The following is a 24,339-nucleotide window of genomic DNA, read 5'->3' as shown; positions in this document are numbered from 1 at the left end:
GTAGGACTTTGCTGCTTATCCATTCCATATATAAAAGCCTACATCTGCTAACCCCAATCTCCCGCTCCATCCCTCCCCCAACCTCCTCCCCCTTGGCAACCACCAGTCTGGATTTTTCTTAAAAAGAAATCGTCCATTGTGTATTTCTGAATAATATGATGTGTCTATGAATATGAGTAAATCAAGCTGAGGAGAAAAGTGAAGGACCTAGAGGATAGTCATGGAGAGCAGGATGAGTCTTAGGCATGCTGAGAAAGTAAGGAACATTTAACTGTCTCTTCCGACTGTGTCCCTCTCTTCTCCTTGGTGAGTGCTATAGTCTGAATGTTTGTGCTTCTCCCTCCCCAAATTCATGTGTTGAAACCTAATCCCCAATGTGATGATATTTGGACGTAAGTGCTTTCAAAGATGATTTAATCTTGAGGATGGAGCCCTCATGAATGGGATTACCAGCACACCTTGGCGATATTGTGGGTTTGGTTCCAGACCACTGCAATAAAGAGAATATCACAACAAAGCAAGTCACACAATTTTTTTGCTTTCCCAGTGCATGTAAAAATTATGTTTACACTATACTGTAGTCCATTAAGTGTGCATTATGTCTAAAAAATGTACATACCTTAATTTAAAATACTTATTGCTAAAAAATGCTAACCAGCATCTGAACTTTTCAGCCAGTCACAATCTTTCTGCTGGTGGAGGGGTTTGCATGCATGGATGGCTGCTGACTGATCAGGGTGGTGGTTGCTGAAGGTTGGTGTGGCCGTGACAATTTCCTGAAATTAAGACAACAGTGAAGTTTGCTACGTCGATGAACTCTTCCTTTCATCAACATTTTCTCTGTAGCATGCAATGCTGTTTGATTGTACTTCACCCACAGTAGGACTTCTTTCAAAATTGGAGTCAGTCCTCTCAAACCTTGCCACTGTTTTATCAACTAAGTTTATGTAATGTCCTAAATCCTTTCTTGCCATTTCAACAATCTTTGCAGTGTCTTTACCAGGAGTAGATTCCATCTCAATAAACCACTTTCTTTGCTCATTTAAGAAACAACTCATCTATTAAATTTTTATCAAGGGATTGCGGCAATTCAGTCACATTTTCAGGCTCCAGTTCTAATTCTGGTTCTCTTGCTATGTCCACCACATCTGCAGTTACTTCTTTCAATGAAGTCTTGAACCCCTCAAATCATCCATGAGGGTTGGAATCAGCTTATTCCAAAATCCTATGTATGTTGATATTTTGGCCTCTTCTTATGGATCATGGATGTTTTTAATGGCATCTGGAATGGTGAATCCTTTCCAGAAGGTTTTCAATTGATTTTACTCAGATCCGTCAGAGGAATCACTATCTATGGAAGCCATAGCCTTACAAAATGCCTTTCTTAAATAATAAGACTTGAAAGTCAAAATTACTCCTTGACCCATGGCTGCAGAATGGATGTTGTGTTAGCAAGCATGAAAACATCATTAATTTCACTGCACATCTCCATCAGAATTTTTGGGTGATCAGGTGCATTGTCAATAAGCATTTATTTTTTGAAAGGAATTTTTTTTTCTGAGAAGTAGGTCTCCACAGTGGACTTATATTCAGTAAGCCATATTTTTCTACAGGTGTGTTGTCATCCAGGTCTTTGTTGGTCCATTTAAAGAGCTCAGGCAGAGTCAATTTCGTGTAATTCTTAAGGGCCCTAGGATTTTTGGAATGGTAAATGAGCATTGGCTTCAACTTAAAGTCACCAGCTGCATTAACCCCTACCAAGTCAGTCTGTCCTTTGATGCTTTGAAACCAGGTATTGACTTCTCCTCTATATCTATGAAAGTCCTAGATGGCATCTTCTTGCTTGCAATAGAAGAGCATTTCATCTACATTAAAACTCTGTTGTGTAGTGGAGCCACCTTCATTAATCATCTTAGCTAGATCTTCTGGATAACTTGCTATAGCTTCCACATCGGCACTTGCTGCTTCCTCTTGCACTTTTATGTTATAAAGAAGGCTTCTTTCCTTAAACTTTATTTACCAACTTCTGCTAGGCTTAATTTTTTTCTGCAGTTTCCTTACCTTTTTCTCCCTTCATAGAAGTGAAGAGAGTAAGGGCCATCCTCTGGATTAGGCTTTGGCTTAAGGGAATGTTGTGGTTGGCCTGATCTTCTATCCAGACCACTAAAACTTTCTCCATATCAGTAATAAAGCTGTTTTGCTTTTTTATCATTCGTGTGTTCACTGGAGCAGCACTTTTAATTTCCTTCAAGAACTTTTCCTTTGCATTCACAACTTGACTATTTGGCTCAAGAGGCCTAGATTTTGGCCTATCTCAGCTTTTGACACATCTTCCTCACTAGGCTTAATCATTTCTAGATTTTCATTTAAAGTGAGAGATGTGTGAATCTTCCTTCCACTTGAACACTTAACAGCCATTGTAAGATTATTAATTGACCTAAATTTAATATTATTGTGTCTCAGGGAATAGGGAGGCCCGAGGAGAGGAAGAGAGATGGGGGAATGACCAGTAAGTGGAGCAGTCAGAACACACACAATATTCATCAGTTATGTTTGCTGTCTTATATTGGCATGGTTTGTGGCGCCCCCTCCCGTCACAATAGTAGCATCAAAGATCACTGATCACAGATCGCCATAACAAATATAAAAATAATAAAGTTTGAAATATTGTGAGAGTTACCAAACTGTGACACACACAGACACAAAGTGAGCACATGCTGTTTGCAAAAGGGCATTGGTAGACTTGTTGGATGCAGGGTTGCCACAAACCTTCAATTTGTAAAAAATGCAACATTTGTGAAGCACAACAAAAGAAGGTATACCTGTAATGCTCTTATAAGGGACTAAAGAGAGCTCCCTGACTCCTGCTATGTGAGGACAACAAGAAGAAGGCCTTCTATGAACCCGGAAGTGGGATCTCGCTAGGCTCCAAATCTGTCTGCACCTTCATCTTACACTTCCTACCTTTCACAACTATGAAAAACAAATTTCTGTTGTTTAGAAGCCATCACATTCATGGTATTCTGTTATAGAAGCCCAAATGGACTCAGAAAGTGAGATCTGTCTTCCAATCCTTTTATTGTCCCATGTGCTGAGTGCCTTCCCTTTTCTACCATCTACTCTCTCAGCATCAGTCTGCCTTTAGGTGCTTATTTCATAAGAGGTTGCTTTGAAGTCACCCTATGATGTTTGGTACCTTCTTTCCTCCTTTGTGGAGACTGGCCCTGACCAATGGCATTTGATTAAGGTTTTCCTTAATCAAAAAGAAATTTCTGAAAAAAAATTAGCTCCACATTTACATTTATACACTACTGATTGACCCTATTAAAATCAATTTCTTGAATTAAGAAATCCTTTGAATGTAGAATATCTGTTGAATCATTTTGGTGGATTAATTTATATCTACTTGACTCGCTCCTCTTGAATCTCTGAGAGATTCTTGACACTTTTTACACTGCCATTTTGTATATATTCAGGAACTGCAAAGTGATTTAACTTGAGCCCAAGAGAAGAAATAACCAAGAATTGAGGTCATTTTAGAGTTGTAATTCTTGACCTTTTATTATGTTATGAATCTTTTTGAGAATCAGCTGAAAATTATGGAATGTATCACATACAAATGAAACTTACTCATCCACACACACACTCACCTACAACTGCATGCAAATTCCTTAGGTTTTCCAACCCCTTGAACCTGATTCACAAGCTTATGTTGGAATCCCTAAGAGGGATCACATGTCTTGGGAGGCAGAACCCAGAACAAAATGAAGTAGTGATGTCTGTATGACTACTTGAGTTTTCTTTTATGCTCTTGAGATTATATTTGTTTTTTCCAATGGAAAAACGGAAGCATATACAACCATACCAGAGTATATTTATGTTACTTCTGAATGCAGAATAGCCTGATGAAATAAGATCTGAAATGAGTTATTTTCTGAGGTAACCATCTGAGTAATTAAAGAAAATTACAACAACACAAATTGAGAATTACAGGCCTAAATTCAAAAATTAGTGTAGGTGGAAATTGGGGCACCTTAAACTGATAGCTTCAATGGGAAGAGTGAGTAAAGCTATGGCACTGATGTGATAATTGTTGGATGAGCTCAAGGAGGACTATGGAAAGAGATCAGAGATGGGTTAGTAGGAACTTGTGGACACAGGCATAAGGAGGAAAAAGAGCTTCATAAGGACCATACCATTTTTAACTTTCTAAACATTGTCTGGTTTATATTTCCTTCCATCCAACATCATCATCCTTACTGATTTTGTTTTGACCAGGTGACTTTTATTTTTAGCATGGTGTGATTCAAGTATATGATATAGTTCTTATTCCAAAGTCTAGGAAAGTTAGCAGCAATTAGACTGGTATCAAGTCAGGTCAAGAGAACATAGCACACTACCACATGGCCTTAGCATGACTTACCAGACTGAAAAAGACAGCAAAGCAGTCTTCTTAGCAGCTACATTCTCTAGTCCATTCACCCACCATCTTTCCATCACTCATTCAGAATACTGAGGCTGTTCATTTGTTTTACTTTAATAACGTATTTTAACGACTTTTTTATTCAAAAGTAATATGTGCTAAATTAAAAAAATTAGAAAATAAAACCATTAAAAATAACCTAAACAACATCCATCTCTCTTCCTCTTACAGATAATCACATTAAACATGTATCTTATATTGTGTTTCTCTTGCTGCTTTCAAGATTTTCTCTTTATCTTTGACTTTCAGCATTTTAAATGTTTATTTTTATTTTTAAAAATTTTATTGGGCTATAGTTGTTTTACAATGTTGGGTTAGTTTCTATGGTACAGCAAAGTGGAGTTCCCCGTGCTATACAGCAAGTTCTTATTAGTTATCTATTTTATACATATTAGTGTATATATGTCAATCCAATCTCCCAATTCATTCTCCCCCCTCACTTTTGCCCCTTGATACCCATACATTTGTTCTCTACATCTGTGTCTCTACTTCTGCCTTGTAAATTGGTTTATCTGTACCATTTTTCTAGATTCCACATATATGCGTTAATGTACGATATTTGTTTTTCTCTTTCTGACTTACTTCACTCTGTATGACAGTCTTTAGGTCCATCCATGTCTCTACAAATGACCAAGTTTCATTCCTTTTTATGCCTGAGTAATATTCCATTGTGTATATGTACCACATTTTCTTTATCCATTCATCTGTTGATGGACATTTAGGTTGCTTCCATGATCTGGCTATTGTAAATAGTGCTACAATGAACATTGGAGTGCATGTGTTTTTTTGAATTTTGGTTTTCTCTGGGTATATGCCCAATAGTGGGATGGCTGGGTCATATGGTAATTCTATTATTAGTTTTTTAAGGAAAACTCCATACTATTCTCCATAGTGGCTCTATCAATTTACATTCCCACCAACAGTGCAAGAGGGTTCCCTTTTTGCCACACCCTCTCCAGCATTTATTGTTCCTAGATTTTTTGATGATGGCCATTCTGACCAGTGTGAGATGATACCTCATTGTAGTTTTGATCTGCATTTCTCTAATGATTAATGATGTTGGGCAGCTTTCCATGTGCCTCTTGGCCATCTGTATGTCTTCTTTGGAGAAATGTCTATTTAGGTCTTCAGCCCATTTTTGGATTGGGTTGTTTGTTTTTTTGATATTGAGCTGCATAAGCATTTTATTTATTTTTTTTATTTTTATTTTTTTTCGGTATGCGGGCCTCTCTCTGTTGTGGCCTCTCCCGTTGCGGAGCACAGGCTCCAGACGTGCAGGCTCAGCGGCCATAGCTCACAGGCCCAGCCGCTCCGCGGCATGTGGGATCTTCCCGGACCGGGGCATGAACCCGTGTCCCTTGCATCGGCAGGTGGACTCTCAACCACTGCGCCACCAGGGAAGCCCTGCATAAGCTTTTTATATATTTTGGAGATTAGTCCTTTGTCCATTGATTCATTTGCAGATATTTTCTCCCATTCTGAGGGTTGTCGTTTCATCTTGTTTATAGTTTCCTTTGCTGTGCAAAAGCTTTTAAGTTTCATTAGGTCCCATTTATTTATTTTTGTTTTTATTTTCATTATTCTAAGAGGTGGGTCAAAAAAGACATTGCTGTGATTTATGTCAAGGAGTGTTCTTCCTACGTTTTCCTCTAAGAGTTTTACAGTGTCTGGTCTTACATTTAGGTCTTTAATCCATTTTGAGTTTATTTTTGTGTATGGTGTTAGGAAGTGTTCTAATTTCATTCTTTTATATGTAGCTGTCCAGTTTTCCCAACACCACTTATTGAAGAGACTGTCTTTTCTCCATTCTATATTCTTGCCTCCTTTGTCATAGATTAGGTGACCATATGTGCCTGGGTTTATCTCTGGGCTTTCTATCCTGTTGCATTGATCTATATCTCTGTTTTTGTAACAGTCCCATACTATCTTGATTACCGTAGCTTTGTAGTATAGTCTGAAGTCAGGGAGTCTGATTCTTCCCACTCTGTTTTTTTGTTTTTAGTAAGGATTGCTTTGGCTATTCGGGGTCCTTTGTGTTTCCATACAAACTGTGAAATCTTTTGTCCTAGTTCTGTGAAAATACCATTGGTAATTTGATAGTGATTGGACTGAATCTGTAGATTGCTTTGGGTAGTATAGTCATTTTCACAATATTGATTCTTCCAATCCAAGAACGTGGTATATCTCTCCACATGATTGTGTCATCTCTGATTTCTTTGATCAGCATCTTATAGTTTTCTGAGTACAGGTCTTTTACATACTTAGGTAGGTTTATTCCTAGATAGTTTATTATTTTTGTTGCAATGGTGAATGGGAGTGCTTCCTTAATTTCTCCTTCTCATCTTTTGTTGTTAGCGTATAGGAATGCAAGAGATTTCTGTGCATTAATTTTGTATCCTTCAACTTTACCAAATTTATTGATAAGCTCTAGTAATTTTCTGGTGTCATCTTTAGGATTTTCTATGTATAGTATCATATCATCTGCAAACAGTGACAGTTTTATTTCTGTTCCAATTTTTATTCCTTTTATTTCTTTTTCTTCTCTGATTGCTGGGGCTAGGACTGCCAAAACTATGTTAAATAACAGTGGTGTGAGTGCACATCCTTGTCTTGTTCCTAATCTTAGAGGAAATGCTTTCAGTTTTTCACCATTGAGAATGACATTTGCTGTGGGTTTGTTGTATATGGCCTTTATTATGTTGAGGTAGGCTCCCTCTATGCCCACTTTCTGGAGAGTTTTTATCATAAATGGGTGTTAAATTTTGTCAAAAGCTTTTTCTGCATCTATTGAGATAACCATATGGTTTTTCTACTTCAATTTGTTAATATGGTGTATCACATTGATCGATTTCTGTATATTGAAGAATCCTTGCATCTGTGGGATAAATCCCACTTGATCATGGTGTATGATCCTTTTAATGTGTTGTTGGATTCTGTCTCCTAGTATTTTGTTGAGGATTTTGCGTCTATATTCATCAGTGATATTGGTCTGTAATTTTCTTTTTTTGTAATATCTTTGTCTGGTTTTGGTGTCAGGGTGATGGTGGCCTCATAGAATGAACTTGGGAGTGTTCCTTCCTCTGCAATTTTTTGGAAGAGTTTGAGAAGGATGGATGTTAGCTCTTCTCTGAATGTTTGATAGAATTTGCCTGTGAAGCCATCTGGTCCTAGACTTTTGTTTGTTGGAAGATTTTTAATCATAGTTTCAATTTCATTACATGTGATTGGTCTGTTTATATTATTTCCTCCTGGTTCAGTCTTGGAATGTTACACCTTTCTAAGACTTTGTCCATTTCTTCCAGGTTGTCCATTTTATTGGCATACAGTTGCTTGTAGTAGTCTCTTATGATGCTTCGTATTTCTGTGGTGTCTGTTGTAACTTCTCCTTTTTCATTTCTAATTGTATTGATTTGGGTCCTCTCCCTCTTTTTCTTGGTGAGTTTGGCTAAAAGTTTATCAATTTTGTTTATGTTCTCAAAAAACCAGCTTTTAGTTTTATTGAATTTGCTATTGTTTTCTTTGTTTCTATTTCATTTATCTTTGCTCTGATATTTATGATTTCTTTCCTTCTACTAAGTTTGCGTTTTGTTTGTACTTCTTTCTCTAGTTCCTTTAAGTGTAAGATTAGATGGTTTATTTGAGATTTTTCTTGTTTCTTGAGGTAGGATTGTATTAATATAAACTTCCTTCTTGGAATTGCTTTTGCTGCATCCCATCAGTTTTGGATTGTCATGTTTTTGTTGTCATTTGTCTCTAGGTATTTTTTGATTTCCTTTTTGATTTCTTCAGTGATCTTTTGGTTATTTAGTAGCACATTGTTTAACCTCCATGTGTTTGTGTTTTTTACTTTTTTTTCCTGTAATTTATTTCTAATTTCATAACTTTGTGTTTAGAAAAGATGCTTGATATGATTTCAATTTCCTTAAATTTACCAAGGCTTGATTTGTGACCCAGGATGTAATCTGTCCTGGAGTATGTTCCATGTGTACTTAAGAAGAAAGTGTACTCTGCTGTTTTCAGATAGAATGTCCTATAAATATCAATTAATCTGTCTGGTCTCTTGTGTCATTGAAAGCTTGTGTTTCCTTACTAATTTTCTGTCTGGATTATCTGTCCATTGGTGTAAGTGAGGTGTTAAATAAAGTTCCCCATTATTACTGTATTACTGTCAATTTCCCCTTTTATAGCTGTTAGTATTTGCCTTATGTATTGAGGTGCTCCTTTGTTTGGTGCATATATATTTCTAATTGTTATATCTTCTTCTTGGATTGATCCCTTGATCATTATGTATTGTCCTTGTCTCTTGTCACATTCTTTATTTTAAAGTCTATTTTATTGGGCCTTCCCTGGTGGTGCAGTGGTTAAGAATCCGCCTGCCAATGCTGGGGACACGGGTTTGAGCCCTGGTCCGGGAAGATCCCACATGCCACGGAGCAGCTAAGCCTGCGTGCCACAACTACTGAGCCCATGTGCTGCAGCTACTGCAGACAGCACACCTAGAGCCTGTGGCCTGCAACAAGAGAAACCACTGCAATGAGAAGCCCGTGCACTGCAACAAAGCATAACCCCCACTCACCACAACTAGAGAAATCCTGCATGCAGCAACGAAGACCCAACACAGCCAAAAATAAAATAAATAAATAAAAATAAAGTCTATTTTATCTGATATGAGTATTGCTACTCCAGCTTTCTTTCGATTTCCATTTGCATGGAGTATCTTTTTCCATCCCTTCACTTTCAGTCTGTATGTGTCCCTAGGTCTGAAGTGGATCTCTTGTAGATAGCATATATACAGGTCTTGTTTTTGTATTCATTCAGCCAGTCTGTGTCTTTTTAAAAATTATTTATTCTTATTTTATTTTTTAAAATTATATTTGGCTGCATTGGGTCTTTATGGCTGCATGGCTGCATGTGGGCCCTCTCTAGTTGTGGCGAGTGGGGGCTACTCTTCATTGCAGTGCATGGGCTTCTCATTGTGGTGGCTTCTCTTGTTGCAGAGCGCAGGCTCTAGGCACATGGGCTTCAGCAGTTGTGGCATATGGGCTCAGTAGTTGTGGCTTATGGGCTCTAGAGCACAGGCTCAGTAGTTGTGGTGCATGGGCTTAGTTGCTCCACGGCATGTGGGATCTTCCCTTGCCAGGGCTTGAACCCACGTCCCCTGCATTGGCACTTGGATTCTTAACCACTGCGCTACCAGGGAAGACCCAGTCTGTGTCTTTGGGTTGGAGTGTTTAATCCATTCACATTTAAGGTAATTATTCGTATATGTGTTCCTATTACCATTTTCTTAATTGTTTTAGGTTTGTTTTTGCAGGTTTTTTTCTTTTCATGTGTTTCCCACTTAGAGAAGTTCCTTTAGCATTTGTTGTAGAGCCTCATTTGGTGGTGCTGGATTCTCTTAGCTTTTGCTTGTTTGTAAAGCTTTTGATTTCTTCATCGAATCTGAATGAGATCCTTGCTGGGTAGGGTATTCTGGGTTGTAGGTTCTTCCCTTTCATCACTTTAAATATATTGTGCCACTCCCTTCTGACTTGCAGAATTTCTGTTGAGAAATCAGCTGTTAACCTTATGGGGGTTCCCTTGTGTGTTATTTGTCATTTTTGCTTGTTGCTTTTAATACTTTTTCTTTGTCTTTATTTTTTGTCAGTTTGATTACTGTGTGTCTCGGTGTATTTCTCCTTGGCTTTATCCCGCCTAGGACTCTCTGTGCTTCCTGGACTTGGGTGGCTATTTTCTCTCCCATGTTAGGGAATTTTTCGACTATAATCTCTTCAAATATTTTCTCAGGTTCTTTCTCTCTCTCTCTTCTCCTCCTGGGACCCTTATCATGCGAATGTTGGTGTGTTTAATGTTGTCTCAGAGGTCTCTTAGGCTGTCTTCATTTCTTTTCATTCTTTTTTCTTTATTCTCTTCTGCGGCAGTGGTATCCACCATTCTGTCTTCCAGGTCACTCCTCTGTTCTTCTGCCTCAGTTATTCTGCTATTGATCCCTTCTAATGTATTTTTCATTTCAGTTATTTTATTGTTCATCTCTGTTTGTTTGTTCTTTAATTCTTCTAGGTCTTTGTTAAACATTTCTTGCATCTTCTGAATCTTTGCCTGCATTCGATTTTTGAGGTCCTGGATCATCTTCACTATCAATATTCTGCATTCTTTTTCTGGAAGGTTGCCTATCTCCCCTTCATTTAGTTGTTTTTCTGGGGTTTTATCTTGTTCCTTCATCAGGGACATAGCCCTTTGTCTTTTCATTTTGTCTGTCTTTCTGTGATTGTGGTTTTCATTCCACAGGCTGCAGGATTGTAGTTTTTCTTGGTTCTGCTGTCTGCCCTCTGGTGGATGAGGATCTCATTTTAACTGTGTTTTATCTTATTTGGAGCTGGTGATCTTCTTGGATGTGTAAATTAATAATTTTCAGCAAATTTGGGATGTTTTCAGCCATTTAAAATATAGTTTTTCTGTTCCTTTCTCTCTTTCCTCTTTTCTGGTACTCCTATCACATATATTTTGGTATATTTGATGGTGTCCAGATTTCTCTGAGACTCGGTTATTTTTCTTCATTCTATTTTTTTTCTGTTTTTCAGATTGTATAATCTCTATCTATTTATATGTCTTCAAGATTGTTGATTGTTCCTTCTCTCAGTTCAAATCTACTGATGAGTCCTTCCAATGAATTTTTATTTTTATTAATATTTATACTACTTTTCAATACCAAAATTTCCATTTTTAAAAAAATAATTTCTGCCTCTTTATTGGTATCTCTGATGAAACTGTGTCTTCATATCAGGCTTTACTTCTTTAAGCATGATTTACTTTAGTTGCTGAATATATTTTTCAATGGTTGTTTTGAAGTCTTTGTCTGTTAAATCTGGTCCTTCTCAAAGTCAGTTTCTGTTGCTTGCTTTTTTGCCTGAGTATGTGTCAAACATTCCTCTTCCTTTGCACTTCTCATATGGTTGTTTTTGCTGTTGTTGAAAGCTGAACATTTTGGGTAATGTATTATAGCAACTCTGGGTACTGATTCCCCTCCCTGCTCTCCTGGCTTGTTGTTATTTGCTTGTTTATTTGTTTTGTGACTTGGCTAAGATTATTTTTGTGAAGTCTATTTCTTCCACAGTGTGAAGCAGTGTGAAACCTCAGAGGGTCCGTGAATGGGTTCATGAAACTTCTCACATTGTCAACCTGGAAATGGACTTTATATGTTGTGTCTACTACTAAGATTTTTCTTGTGTTTATCTTGAATAATTTAAAAAATTGGAAATAGCAGCATGTATTATTCTGATTTTCTCTTTTCATATCCTAAACATGTTCCTTTTGAAAAATAACATTTTTTTTAAGACCATGATTTTAATGGCTGCTCTGTCATGGTTAGGAAAGCTCAGCATTATCAACTTACAGTCAGCTGTCCTTAAGGCATTTTATATATTAGCCAGTCCCACTATATGACTCCCATTACCTCCCTATGTTTAATCGTACCTCTCCTTCCAGTCTGGCGTCCTCTCTTTGTAGACAAAAAGACTACAGGGTCTATGGTTTGTTGATCTTTCTGTCTCCGGTTCTCAGCAGAGTGCCTTTCACATGTACTGTTCAGTGGGCGATTATTGATTGATTGGGTACATCTTTGTTGTGCTTCTGCCAGAGTCTATGGTCTTTGCTGGCAGGTAACTCATTCTCTGACTCCAGGATCCAGATAGCTGCCTGGCCCATGACAGTTAATCAATGCATTCTTGGGATTGATTGATGCCTTTTGCTTATTTCTCTAATCTCTGTCAAGGAAAAGTAGAGGAAAGTTATATACAGAAATAAATGATTTTACTTTTGTGAGAGCCAAAAAAGTACAGTGTGAATCCATCACCTTCAGTGAATTCCTGGCTCAGACCACTGCATGTTAAATGGTAAAGTAACTGCAAGTACTCTAAGACGTCTGCAGTGAGAAGGGGAGCACCATTTCAGGAACAGGTAATTGTAAGGTACCTTTTAAAATCTCCAGTTGGTGCATATATTTAAAAGTGAAATATGCATTGCTAGTGGGCTCCATCTCACAAAAGTGAGAGCTTCCTGCTCTTCCTGTCAGTGCCTGACAGTTCATGTTTTTCTTAATACTCATCAGTATCCCTTCTGTCCCCTACTAGAATAGGTGACTTTAAGAAGAGGACCTCCACGTGATGGTGACATGGACTGGAAGGATTCTGAGGGAGATGTGGGAACAAATTGTCTCACTTCCGTTCTGAAAGTGAGCAGAAGCACAGCCAAGTAGTAGGGAAGAGCCGGCAGGGCTCTTGGTTTGTAGGCATTGTCCCACTGTATTCAAAAAATCCCCTCTGGCTTTGTTGGATATTCCCTGTTAGATTCTTTAAAGTAACAAAACAACCCTCTGTTTTGAGGAAGAGAGGAAAGTGACTGATGTGTGACATATGGACTGCCCACATACTCATTAAGGGTCATATAATGTATGCAGTCAAAACTTTGGAATTGGGCTTCTCTGGTGGCACAGTGGTTGAGGGTCCGCCTGCTGATGCAGGGAACACGGGTTTGTGCCCCGGTCCGGGAAGATCCCACATGCTGCAGAGCGGCTTGGCCTGTGAGCCATGGCCACTGAGCCTGTGCGTCCAGAGCCTGTGGTCCACAACGGGAGAGGCCACAACAGTGAGAGGCCCGCGTACCGCAAAAAAAAAAAAAAAAAAGAACACACAAAAAATCTTTGGAATTAATGAAAAGAATGTTGGTGGTAGAGATTTAGGAAGGATCTAGAAGCAGGTACTCTCTTGAGGGGGTTGCACTTTCTAGTGACTACCTAAAGAGCCAGAACTCATGCACATGAATCATTAGCATCAGGCCAGTGAAAGAGGATTCTGGGAACAAGCCAGCTCTGAAGATGGAAAAGCATTCCTTTTACCAGAAAAGTATGACCCTAGGCCTAAATGAAATACATTTAGATCTCACTTAGATTGTGACATCCTGATGTCTGAATTAGGAAAATTACAAGTTTGCTGGATGTTCCTATTTCAATATGGATTGAGGTGATAAACATCGCATGCAAAGATTTTTGGAAAGTACAATTTGATGACCTCAGCATGCAGGGAATAGACCAGAATTCCAAATCTCACAGATGTTTTCTTTTGGCTGATATTAAAAATAGTACTTCCAAACTTTGTTTTGGTTTGTTCTCACCTTTTGGCTATTGTGAATAGTGTTGCTATTAATATTTATATAGAAGTTTTTACTTCCACACCTGTTTGGAATATATACCTACAAGTAGAATTGCAGTAATTCTAAGTTTAATTATTTTAGGAAATGTCAAACTGTTTTCCATACTGATTGTACCATTTTCTATTCCCACTAGCATTGGACAAGGGTTTTGATTTTTCCACATCCTTGCCAACAGTTGATATATTCCACTGTTTTGATTATAGCCATCCTAGTGGGTGTAAAGTGGTATCCCATTATGGTTTTGATTTGCATTTCCCTAACGAATAATGATGTGGAGCATCTTTTCATGTGCTTGCTGGCCATTTGTATGTCTTCTTTGGAACAATATCTATTCAAGTGCTTTGCTTATATTGTAACTGAATTGTTTGTCTTTTTTGTCATTGAGATTCATGTAGCTTGATGTTTCCCATTCTTGTCCTTTATATGAGTGAGATGGTGCAGCAGGTAGTCTCTTGTCATGGGTTCCTTTTTCATAATATTGTGTTTTTGTATTCATCTGTATTATCACACATAGTGGTAGAGCATTTATGCTCGTTGCTGTGTTGTTTTCCACTTTACATTTGCAATTTATTCTCCTTTATGTTTTTGATGGACATTTCATAGTTTCCAGTTTTGGGCTATTCCAAATCACACTGCAATAACAATTCTAATGGCTCATAGTGAGCTTTTCTATACATGCCTGTTGGTGCTGGCAGCTGTGGAAGGATTGGCTGACAGCAGTTTATGCCACAAAGCAATCAGTCTGAGGGATCTGGAGCCTTGGACACAGATGTTATCATGGGTTATTGTTTCTGACGGAGTTGTTTCCTTAAAGGAGGACTCATGACACTTAGCAACCACCTCTCTCTCCAGTTGAAAGCATGTTGATGCGTAGGTGTCTGCACCTCCAGGTTATAGGGTTTCTTTTTTCTTTTTTTTATTGAAGTATTCTTGATTTTCAATATTATATTATCAGTAGTTTCAGGTGCACAACATAGTGATTCAATGTTTTTATAGATTATACTCCATTTAAAGTTATTATTATAAAATATTGGCTCTATTCCCTGTGCTGTACAATAGATGCTTGGAGCTTACTTATTTTATACATAGCAGTTTGTGCCTCTTAATCCCCTACCCCATTTTACCCCTCTCCCCTTCTGTCTCCCTATTGGTAACCACTAGTTTGTTCTCTATAACTGTGAGTCTATTTCTGTTTTGTTGCTTTTGTTGATCATCTGTTTGCTTTATCTTTTAGATTCCATATATAAGTGAGAGCACACAGTATTTGTCTTTCTCTGTCTGACTTATTTCACTAAGCACAGTACCCTCCAGTTTCATCCATGTTATTGCAAATGGCAAAATGTCCTTTTTTTTAGTGATTGAGTAATATTCCATTATATATATATATATATATATATATATATATATATATATATATATATATATATATATACACCACATGTTCTTTATCCTTTCATCTGTTGATGGACACTTAGGTTGCTTCTATATCTTGGCTAATGTAAATAATGCTGCTATGAACATTGGGGTACGTGTATCTTTGTGAATTAGTATTTTTGTTTTCTTTGGATATATACCCAGAAATGGAATAACCGAATAATATAGTAGCTCTATTTTTAGTTTTTTGAGGAACCTCCATTCTGTTTTCTACAGTGGCTCACCAATTTACCCACCACCGTGTGTTAAGATTCCCTTTTCTCCACATCCTCACCAACCAGGTAATAGGGTTTCTCAAGGTCAGAAATAGTCTTATTTTTGTTAATTCCTCTGTCACAAACAGGATTGTGCCTTCTGTAGATTTAATAGATGCAGGAGGCGTATGGACTAGATACTTATGGAATATTAATAAAAATGAAAGATCCACATACAATAAACATCTTAAGACTTGCTAAGTCATGGTGTTTTGTTTCTTTTCTACTTGTCCCTAGAACTTCTGAGTCTGTAATTTCTTGGACTCCTGTCTGGAATGCCCTTATATGCAGCTAATCTGCATCTTTAACTCTGCTCCATGTGGAGATCCAGAGTGTAGACTTTCTGCAGTAGCCCTCTGCGGACATCTTTACACTAGTACTAGACAGCTATTTCTTAGCACTTTAGCACTTTAAAAATACTTTAGATTAATAGCGATGAGAGTGGACATCCTTGTCTTGTTCCTGATCTTAGAGGAAATGCTTTCAGTTTTTCACCATTGACGATGATGTTTGCTGTGGGTTTGTCATACATGGCCTTTATTATGTTGAGGTAGGTTCCCTCTATGCCCACTTTCTGGAGAGTTTTTATCATAAATGGGTGTTGAATTTTGTCAAAAGCTTTTTCTGCATCTATTGAGATGATCATATGAGTTTTTTTTTCCTTCAGTTTGTTAATATGGTGTATCACATTGATTGATTTACGTATATTGAAGAACCCTTGTATCCCTGGGATAAATACCACTTGATCATGGTGTATGATTCTTTTAATGTGTTGTTGGATTCTGTCTGCTAGTATTTTGGTGAGGATTTTTGCGTCTATATTCATCAGTGATATTGGTCTGTAATTTTCTTTTTATGTGATATCTTTGTCTGGTTTTGGTATCAGGGTGATGGTGGCCTCATAGAATGAGCTTAGGCATGTTCCTTCCTCTGCAGTTTTTTGGAAGAGTTTGAGAAGGATAAATGTTAGCTCTTCTCTAAATGTTTGATAGAATTCGCCTGTGAAGCCATCTGGTCCTAGACTTTTGTTTGTTGGAAGATTTTTAATCACAGTTTCAATTTCATTACATGTGATTGGTCTGCTTATATTATCTCTTTCCTCCTGGTTCAGTCTTGGAATGTTACACCTTTCTAAGACTTTGTCCATTTCTTCCAGGTTGTCCATTTTATGGGCATAAAGTTGCTTGTAGTAGTCTCTTATGATGCTTCGTATTTCTGTGGTGTCTGTTGTAACTTCTTCTTTTTCATTTCTAATTTTATTGATTTGCGTCCTCTCCCTCTTTTTCTTGATGAGTCTGGCTAAAGGTTTATCAATTTTGTTTATCTTCTCAAAGAACTAGCTTTTTAAAAAATTGATCTTTGCTGTTGTTTTCTTTGTTCCTATTTCATTTATTTCTGCTCTGATCTTTATGATTTCTTTCCTTCTACTAACTTCCATACTAGCATTGGAAGTCCTATCCATGGCAATCAGAGAAGAAAAAGAAGTAAAAGGAATCCAAATCGGAAAAGAAGAAGTAAAACTGTCACTGTTTGCAGATGATATGATACTATACATAGAAAATCCTAAAGATGCCACCAGAAAACTACTAGAACTAATCAATGAATTTGGTGAAGTTTCAGGATACAAAATTAATGCACAGAAATCTCTTGCACTCCTATACACTAACAACAAAAGATCAGAAAGAGAAATTAAGGAAACACTCCCATTCACCATTGCAACAAAAAGAATGCAATACCTAGGAATAAACCTACCTAAGGAGGTGAAAGACCTGTACTCAGAAAACTATAAGACACTGATGAAAGAAATCAAAGATGACACAAACAGATGGAGACATATACATGTTCTTGGACTGGAAGAATCAATATTGTGAAAATGACTATACTACCCAAAGCCATCTACAGATTCAGTCCAATCCCTATCAAATTACCAATGGCATTTTTCACAGAACTAGAACAAAAAGCCTTAAAATTTGTATGGAGACACAAAAGACCCTAAATAGAAGATGTGGTACATATGTACAAGGGAATATTACTCAGCCATAAAAAGGAACAAAATTGGGTCATTTTAGAGATGTGGATGGACCTAGAGACTGTCATACAGAGTGAAGTCAGAAAGAGAAAAACAAATATCATATAGTAACACATACATGTGGAATCTAGAAAAATGGTACAGATGAACCAACTTACAAGGCAGAAATAGAGACACAGATGTAGAGAACAAATGTATGGATACCAAGGAGGGAAAGTGAGGGGTGGGGAATGAATTGGGAGATTGGGATTGACATATATACACTAATATGTATAAAATAGGTAACTAATGAGAACCTGCTGTATAGCACAGGGAACTCTACTCGATGCTGTGTGATGACCTAAATGGGACGGAAATCCAAAAAAGAGGGGATATATTTATACGTATAGCTGATTCACTTTTCTGTACAGAAGAAACTAACACAACATTGTAAAGCCACTATACCCTAATTAAAAATACTCTACATTATTTTGTTAGTTATTTCATAATGACTCTGAAGCAGATAAAATTCTTAAGCGATGAATTTGCCTTTATTTCCTTCAAAGTAAGAAAAAACATCAACATGACTCCTCTTATTAGGTTGGAGGATAAAAAATATCTCTTGATTTATAGTTTGAAGGGACAGGGTGTATAATATGTATGTCCTTATCATTATCTTTTTGTCTTGTATGCCACTAATAAAGAGATCAAACAAGATTTCTTTAGAAGAAAAATATCCGAATGGCAAAATAACATATTTTTGTGAGAAAACCTTTCTTAAAACTCTCACTTGGCCATATGAGTTTGTTTTTTTGGAAGTTCTATTCCTATGACTTTGAAAACATCTCTCTATTCATCATGAACATATGATACATATGAGATATTTATTTAGTCCATTTATAAACTATTCCCTGTCCTGGCTTAATCGTGGTGTGTTATAGATAATTTAGTAGATTTATTTGTTAAATGTATGTGCCTCCTGTTCTCAGTCACTGCTTAGCATAGTGAAAAAATGGGGATTTCAGAATTGGACAGACCTAGATCTCTTTATTTGTGGAGTGTCCACTGACAACTTACTTAATCTCCCTGAGTCTTCGCTTCTGCATATTTAAAATAGGAATGACATTTGCCATGGAGGGTTGATGTGAATTAAATTCCATTAGCAAAAACAGTACAAAGAGCCCACAACACACTAATCAAGTAAGAATTACCTTTCCTTGCAAAAGTGTTCCATGCACACAGGAAAGAAACATGGTACCTAAAAACAAGAAATGCTAAACACCTAAGGATTTGAAGGAACGGTTCACAAAGAGAAAGATGAAACATTGCCAGAAATCAAGGGCTGGCTCAGTCAGGATTAATGTGAACATGGGAATTGGTCTTTCTCTGACTGGGTGGTGGTGTTTGTGCAGGTGGGGTCAGTCTGGGCCGGACCTGCAGAGCTGTGAGCATGGTGGGGTTGGCTGTCCTCACTTCGCCCTCAGGAATGGATGCTCCTGGGAGTGGACATTGGGAGGGGTCCTTAGAAGAAAGAAACCTAGAAGGGTTATATTTCTTCAGAGTGTTTTTAATTGATAAGCTCTGCAATGTGCCTTTGGTGACTAGGTTCTCCCATTCTTGGAGGATGAGAGCAGGCAGGAGGAATAGCCATCTCTCAGGAGACAGAAGGATCCCATTCTCCTTCCTTTTCATCTGACTTGTACAGAGAATCTGTCTTTCTCAGGGGTACACAGAGTAAAAAGACATTCTAAAACTCAGTCAAGCCAGAGCGACTCCAAGTTTTGGAGAAGTGGCTGACGACTGTGGCAGCTGTAATCAGAGCCTCTCCTGGGAGCCCTGAGACCCACCACTGTCCTGTAACTTCCACTGCAGCTCCTCAGGCTCTTTTCCCAGGAACCAGAGTTCTTGCTCTGCTCACTGACTTGGTGGCCCTGCCTGTATCATCATGCTTTTTTTCTGGGTCCTTCTTCCTTGGTTTTATAAATATAATGTGTCCTGAACAACACGTAAATAGTAAAATACGCATCATCAGAAGTTAATTCCAAGCTGTCTTCATTATTTATCCCTTATGTAGTTTAGGAAGGTATTTTAGACTTTTCAAGGTGCTGCTACCTGCTGCCTTGTTGTCTGATGATGAGTTAGGGCCATGGTTTCTGTTTATTACTGGGTCCATTGCATATTCTGAGCCACTACTCTCCATGTGAGCTATAGCATTGGGAAGAGGTTTCAAGGTATGTTGCTCTTGCAGTAGATGCTGGACAAATCTTGTCGAAGGGGCACAATATGTTTACCTAGTAACTCTCAGACACAGTGAGCCCCGCCTAGAGGTGAGTTCTTTTTCTTTTCTGAGGATGTCTCTGGGATCTCTTCTTTCCATTTTTACAAGTAGTTCTGCTCTGAAATTGGGAAAGTAATTCAGTTATGTTTATGGCCACATATTGGGTGTCTTGGGCATTGCTTCAGGCCCTGTGTCCTAACTACTCTACTAGAATGGACCTGGGTGTATTTCTCTACCAAGTGGCACTTTGTTATGTGACAACTGGAAAAGATTGACATGTAAAATTCTTACTTTCTTAGCATAGAATTTCATGTGGTCTATCATGATCCATTTTTTAGTACCCTTACCTTACAGAAAGAAAAGAAAATGTAAGGCAATCAGTGCTGATGTTTTCATTTGCCTCAGTTAAGATTGATGTCAGGAATAAATCACAGATCCCAGGTCTAGGATCCCTGGAAATCATTCCTTCTAAATTCTCTGATGGTGAAATCATCACTTACTTTGCTCTCTTCCTGGTAGAACACTTTTGTATGTAATGGAAGTTAAATAGTATTGTTTATCCACTGGCTTCGTGCAGCAAATTGTGTGAAGGTAGTTATGTTATTATAATTGCTGTTTTTGTTTTATACATTCAGTCATTATTTATTTAGTGCCTCCCATATGTCAGGCACAATTCTTGGCATCAGCTATATAATAATGAACAAAATGGCCCAAGATAGTGCCCTCAGGGAGCTCTGTGATTGGAGGTACTCCAACTTCATGGAGAAATAAACACAATGCAGAGAGATTATGTAACTTGCACAATCACCACCATTAGTTGGTCAACAAAGTTGGGATTTAAACCTGAGACTTACCTTAAAGCTAAGATTCTATTGATTTGTCTTGAAATCTGTAAATGATCCAAATAGTGGGCATAAAAAAACACGTTCCATGGGGAAAAAGTAGTATAAATATTATTTTAAGTGTTAAAAAAAAAAGGGAAGAACAAATCCCCACTAAAAAGTTTATGATTTATTCCTGACTTCAACCTTAACTGAAGCCAGTGAAAACACTGGCACTGATTATGTTTTCTTTTCTTTTAGTAAGGTAAGAGTACCAGGAAAATGGAGGCAGACCTATTTTAGGGAATAGGCCAGATAATAGAAGTGGTGGGGACAGGTAAGTGTATGTCAACCACTGAGTGTAATTGACTCATAGAAGAATATTACCCCTCATGGATGAACTGCTAAACCTCACAGGGGGACAGTGAAGCAGAAAGAGCCTGCAGAGGAATTCAAAATACAATCATATCTGCTTAAGATGATAGAATTTTCTGAGGTCCAGAAAAAGAAAATCAGTGGGGAAAAAAAGTTATTTTTTCAGTAATTCTCTGGACTTGAGGTATCAGTAGAGAAGTTGAAATAGATCACGAGTTACTTAGTAGGGACATAATGTTATGAATAGGCATATTCTCTGCCCTTCACAGCACTCTGCTTTTCTAGAATAGAGATGCACTTGGATTAATGATAATTAGGCCATGGTTTTTCTTGTCTCAGTAATTAATGTCCTGTTGCTTGGGAGGCTGCTTGATACAGTACTCCCTTCCCACATCTGTGGGTCTGGAATAGCAGGGGATGGCTTTCTGAGGAGGAAAAAAGTTGTAACAATCAAAGACTTATAATAGTAAAAGGGATGAGATATTTTTTACATTGCCTGCTTTGGTCAGTAAAATGTTTCAGTATTAAGAGGGGAGGGGAATCCTGTTTTCAAAGTGAAAACATAGTACATTCAGTAGAAAAACAAAGAGATAAAAAGAAGATCGTACACTTTCCTTTGGCATTTGGCAAAAATCAGTGAGTTGATTTTAATATTCTTAGAAGGTACCTGTTTTGCAGTTTGGCAGTTTCTTAGAAAGCCAAGCAGACACCCATCATACAAAGCCATCATATAATGCAGCCATTCTGCGCCTAGATGTTACCCACGACAAATAAATCATATATCCACACAAAGACTTGTGTATGGTTGTTCATAGCAGGTTTATTTGGAACAGCCCAAACCAGTAAATAACCCATATATCCGTCAACAAGTGAATGGATAAAGAGAGTATGATATATCCCTGCAATAGAATAATGCATGACAATAAAAGGAAGTAAACTATTGGTACACACAACAGCATGATTAATCTCAATTATGCTGAGGGAAAGAAGCTAGAAAAAAATACTGTATGAGTCTATATGTATGAAGTTCTAGAAAATGCAAATAAATCATTACAAAAAGTAGTTAAATGTTTGCCTGGGGATGGAAGGAATGAGGGGAGTAGGAAGGGGTTACAGAAGGGCATGAGGAAACTTTTGGGGGTGATGGATGTGTTCACTATCTTAATTAGGCTGATGGTTTCATGGGCACACATATATCAAACCTATGAAACTGTACACTGTAAGTGCAGTTTATTTTATGTTACTTCTACTTCATTAAAGGTTTTAAAACATTTGTTTTGAAAATAAGTCTAAAACCATGCTTAAGTTTCATAGTTGCAGTCCAAAAAGCCAGTAAAGAAGGCAAAATTGTAATTTAAAAAATATATCATTTTTCATCATAAAATTTCATTTTTGCTTGACAGTAGAAAATAATCTAGTCAATTTCAGATTTCTCAACTCATTGCAGAAATTTCTCAGTCAATGCAAGGTTTTGCTGTGGGAATCCAAGTTCTTTGTGTATCTGTTTTTATGCGAGGGGCTTACATGCATTATGGAATGGGGAGTTGGTAAGGGGTGGAAAGGAGCCCCTGACCCATGCCTTGCTGGCCTCTGTCATCAGTGCCATTTCTATACATTGTTTCTTGGCATAAAGATGTCCAGGTCACCTTGGGCAGTGATACTGGTCAGTCTGAGCACTTGCTCAGTTCCCTCTGAGTCTTCTGGAATTGGCATGCACCTCAACTTTTTGTAATGCCAAGAATGTTGCATTTTGGAGCCTGCCTGCCCTATACCCTTGCCAAATAGCAGTTAACATGTCTCATATTTCATTTGAGGGATGAGCATAAATGAAGAAGGAAATACATACTGATTTGGAGCTCAGTTGTTCGCCCAAGATCCACAAGGCAGAGTACCTCGGGCCATTTTCTTTCTTTTTTTTTCTTCATGTGATTTGGTTAATTTACTGTTTTCTTTTCTTTATTTTTATTGAAATATAGTTGTTTTACATTTTGTGTTAGTTTCAGGTGTACAGTAAAGTTATTCAGTTATACATATGTATAAATATATGTATTCCTTTTTACATTCTCTTCCATTATAGGTTATTACAAGATATTAAGTATAGCTCCCGATGCTATACAGTAGGCCCTTGTTTTTTACCTATTTTATATATAGTACTGTGTATAAGTTAGTCCTAAACTCCTAATTTGTCCCTCTCCTCCCCTCCCCTTTGGTAACCATAAGTTTGTTTTCTATGTCTGTGAGTCTATTTCTGTTTTGTAAATACGTTCATTTGTATCACTTTTTTGTAGATTTCACATATAAGTGATATCATACAATATTTGTCTTTGTCTGGCTTACTTCACTTAGTATGATAATCTCTAGGTCCATCCATGTTGCCACAAATAGCATTATTTCATTCTTTTTAATGGCTGAGTAATATTCCATTATATATATATATATACACACACACACACACACACACACACACACACACACACACACACACACCACTTGGGACCATTTTCTTGATTCTTGGGAACCTCTGTAAAATGCTGGTAACAGCTGCCTCACAGGGTAGAGGTTAGCAGTGAAGATGCTGGAGAAAATACTTGGACTTCAGAGGCGCTCAGCACATGGCTGTTACTTCTCTCCTCACGTAATTATCTGTCAATGGAACTGTAGCAAAGGTCATGCAGAATCGTGGGGTTAGGATAATCCTGATGTCTTTTTTTCTTAATAATCTGCATCTCATGGCTTTCCTACAGCAACAGTTCATGAAATACTTCAAGATTATTAGAAAAAGAAAAGCTTCTAGAAAAATGCAAGAACATTAATATACTAACAATGCTACTTTAGTTTTATTTTTCCCACACCTACAAGCCTTTTCTTCCTTCTCCTCTTCTCTTTTTCAATGCTTGGTTTGCTCTAGATTCTGCATGACAATTACATTATAGCCAAAATAATTATCCCAGTGAGGCTAGAGACGATTTCATTTGTACGGAGCACATTCAAAGAATAAAATAGCTCATAAATGTTCTTTGTGAAAATATTTGTACTCAAACTATTAAAACATTGGAAGAGAAAACTGTAATCTTGAAGAAATTATACTTTTGTTGGCTGGTGCTAAAGTCACTGTCCTTCTCCACATCACATGATTCAGCTTTCAGAAGTGCTCCACAAAGAAGTGGCTGAATGAAGTGTAGAAGTGGTTAATTGTGGGAGATCAAAATTCAGTCTGACTGTCCTGGCCTTCAGGCTCTGGGGGAGCTGCCTAAAGGCCCCCTACAAGGGACTGCTAGGAAGGCTGGCCATGCACATCCTGGAGAGGTGAAGGATTCGTCTTCACTTGAGCATGTTTTAGGGAGTGACTCAAATCCTGAAACCTCATGGAAACTGCTTCACAATCTATATTTTTTGTTTAATGAATTGATGCCATATTGACATTTTATCTATAAGACAATGAGGGTCATCTTAGAATAAGTTCTTTCACTTCGGACATT

The sequence above is a fragment of the Grampus griseus genome (assembly GCF_964374135.1).
Source record: "Grampus griseus genome assembly, chromosome: 6".
Taxonomy (NCBI): domain Eukaryota; kingdom Metazoa; phylum Chordata; class Mammalia; order Artiodactyla; family Delphinidae; genus Grampus; species Grampus griseus.
The sequence above is the reverse complement of the archived record's forward strand: the minus strand, read 5'-3'. Positions refer to the sequence as shown.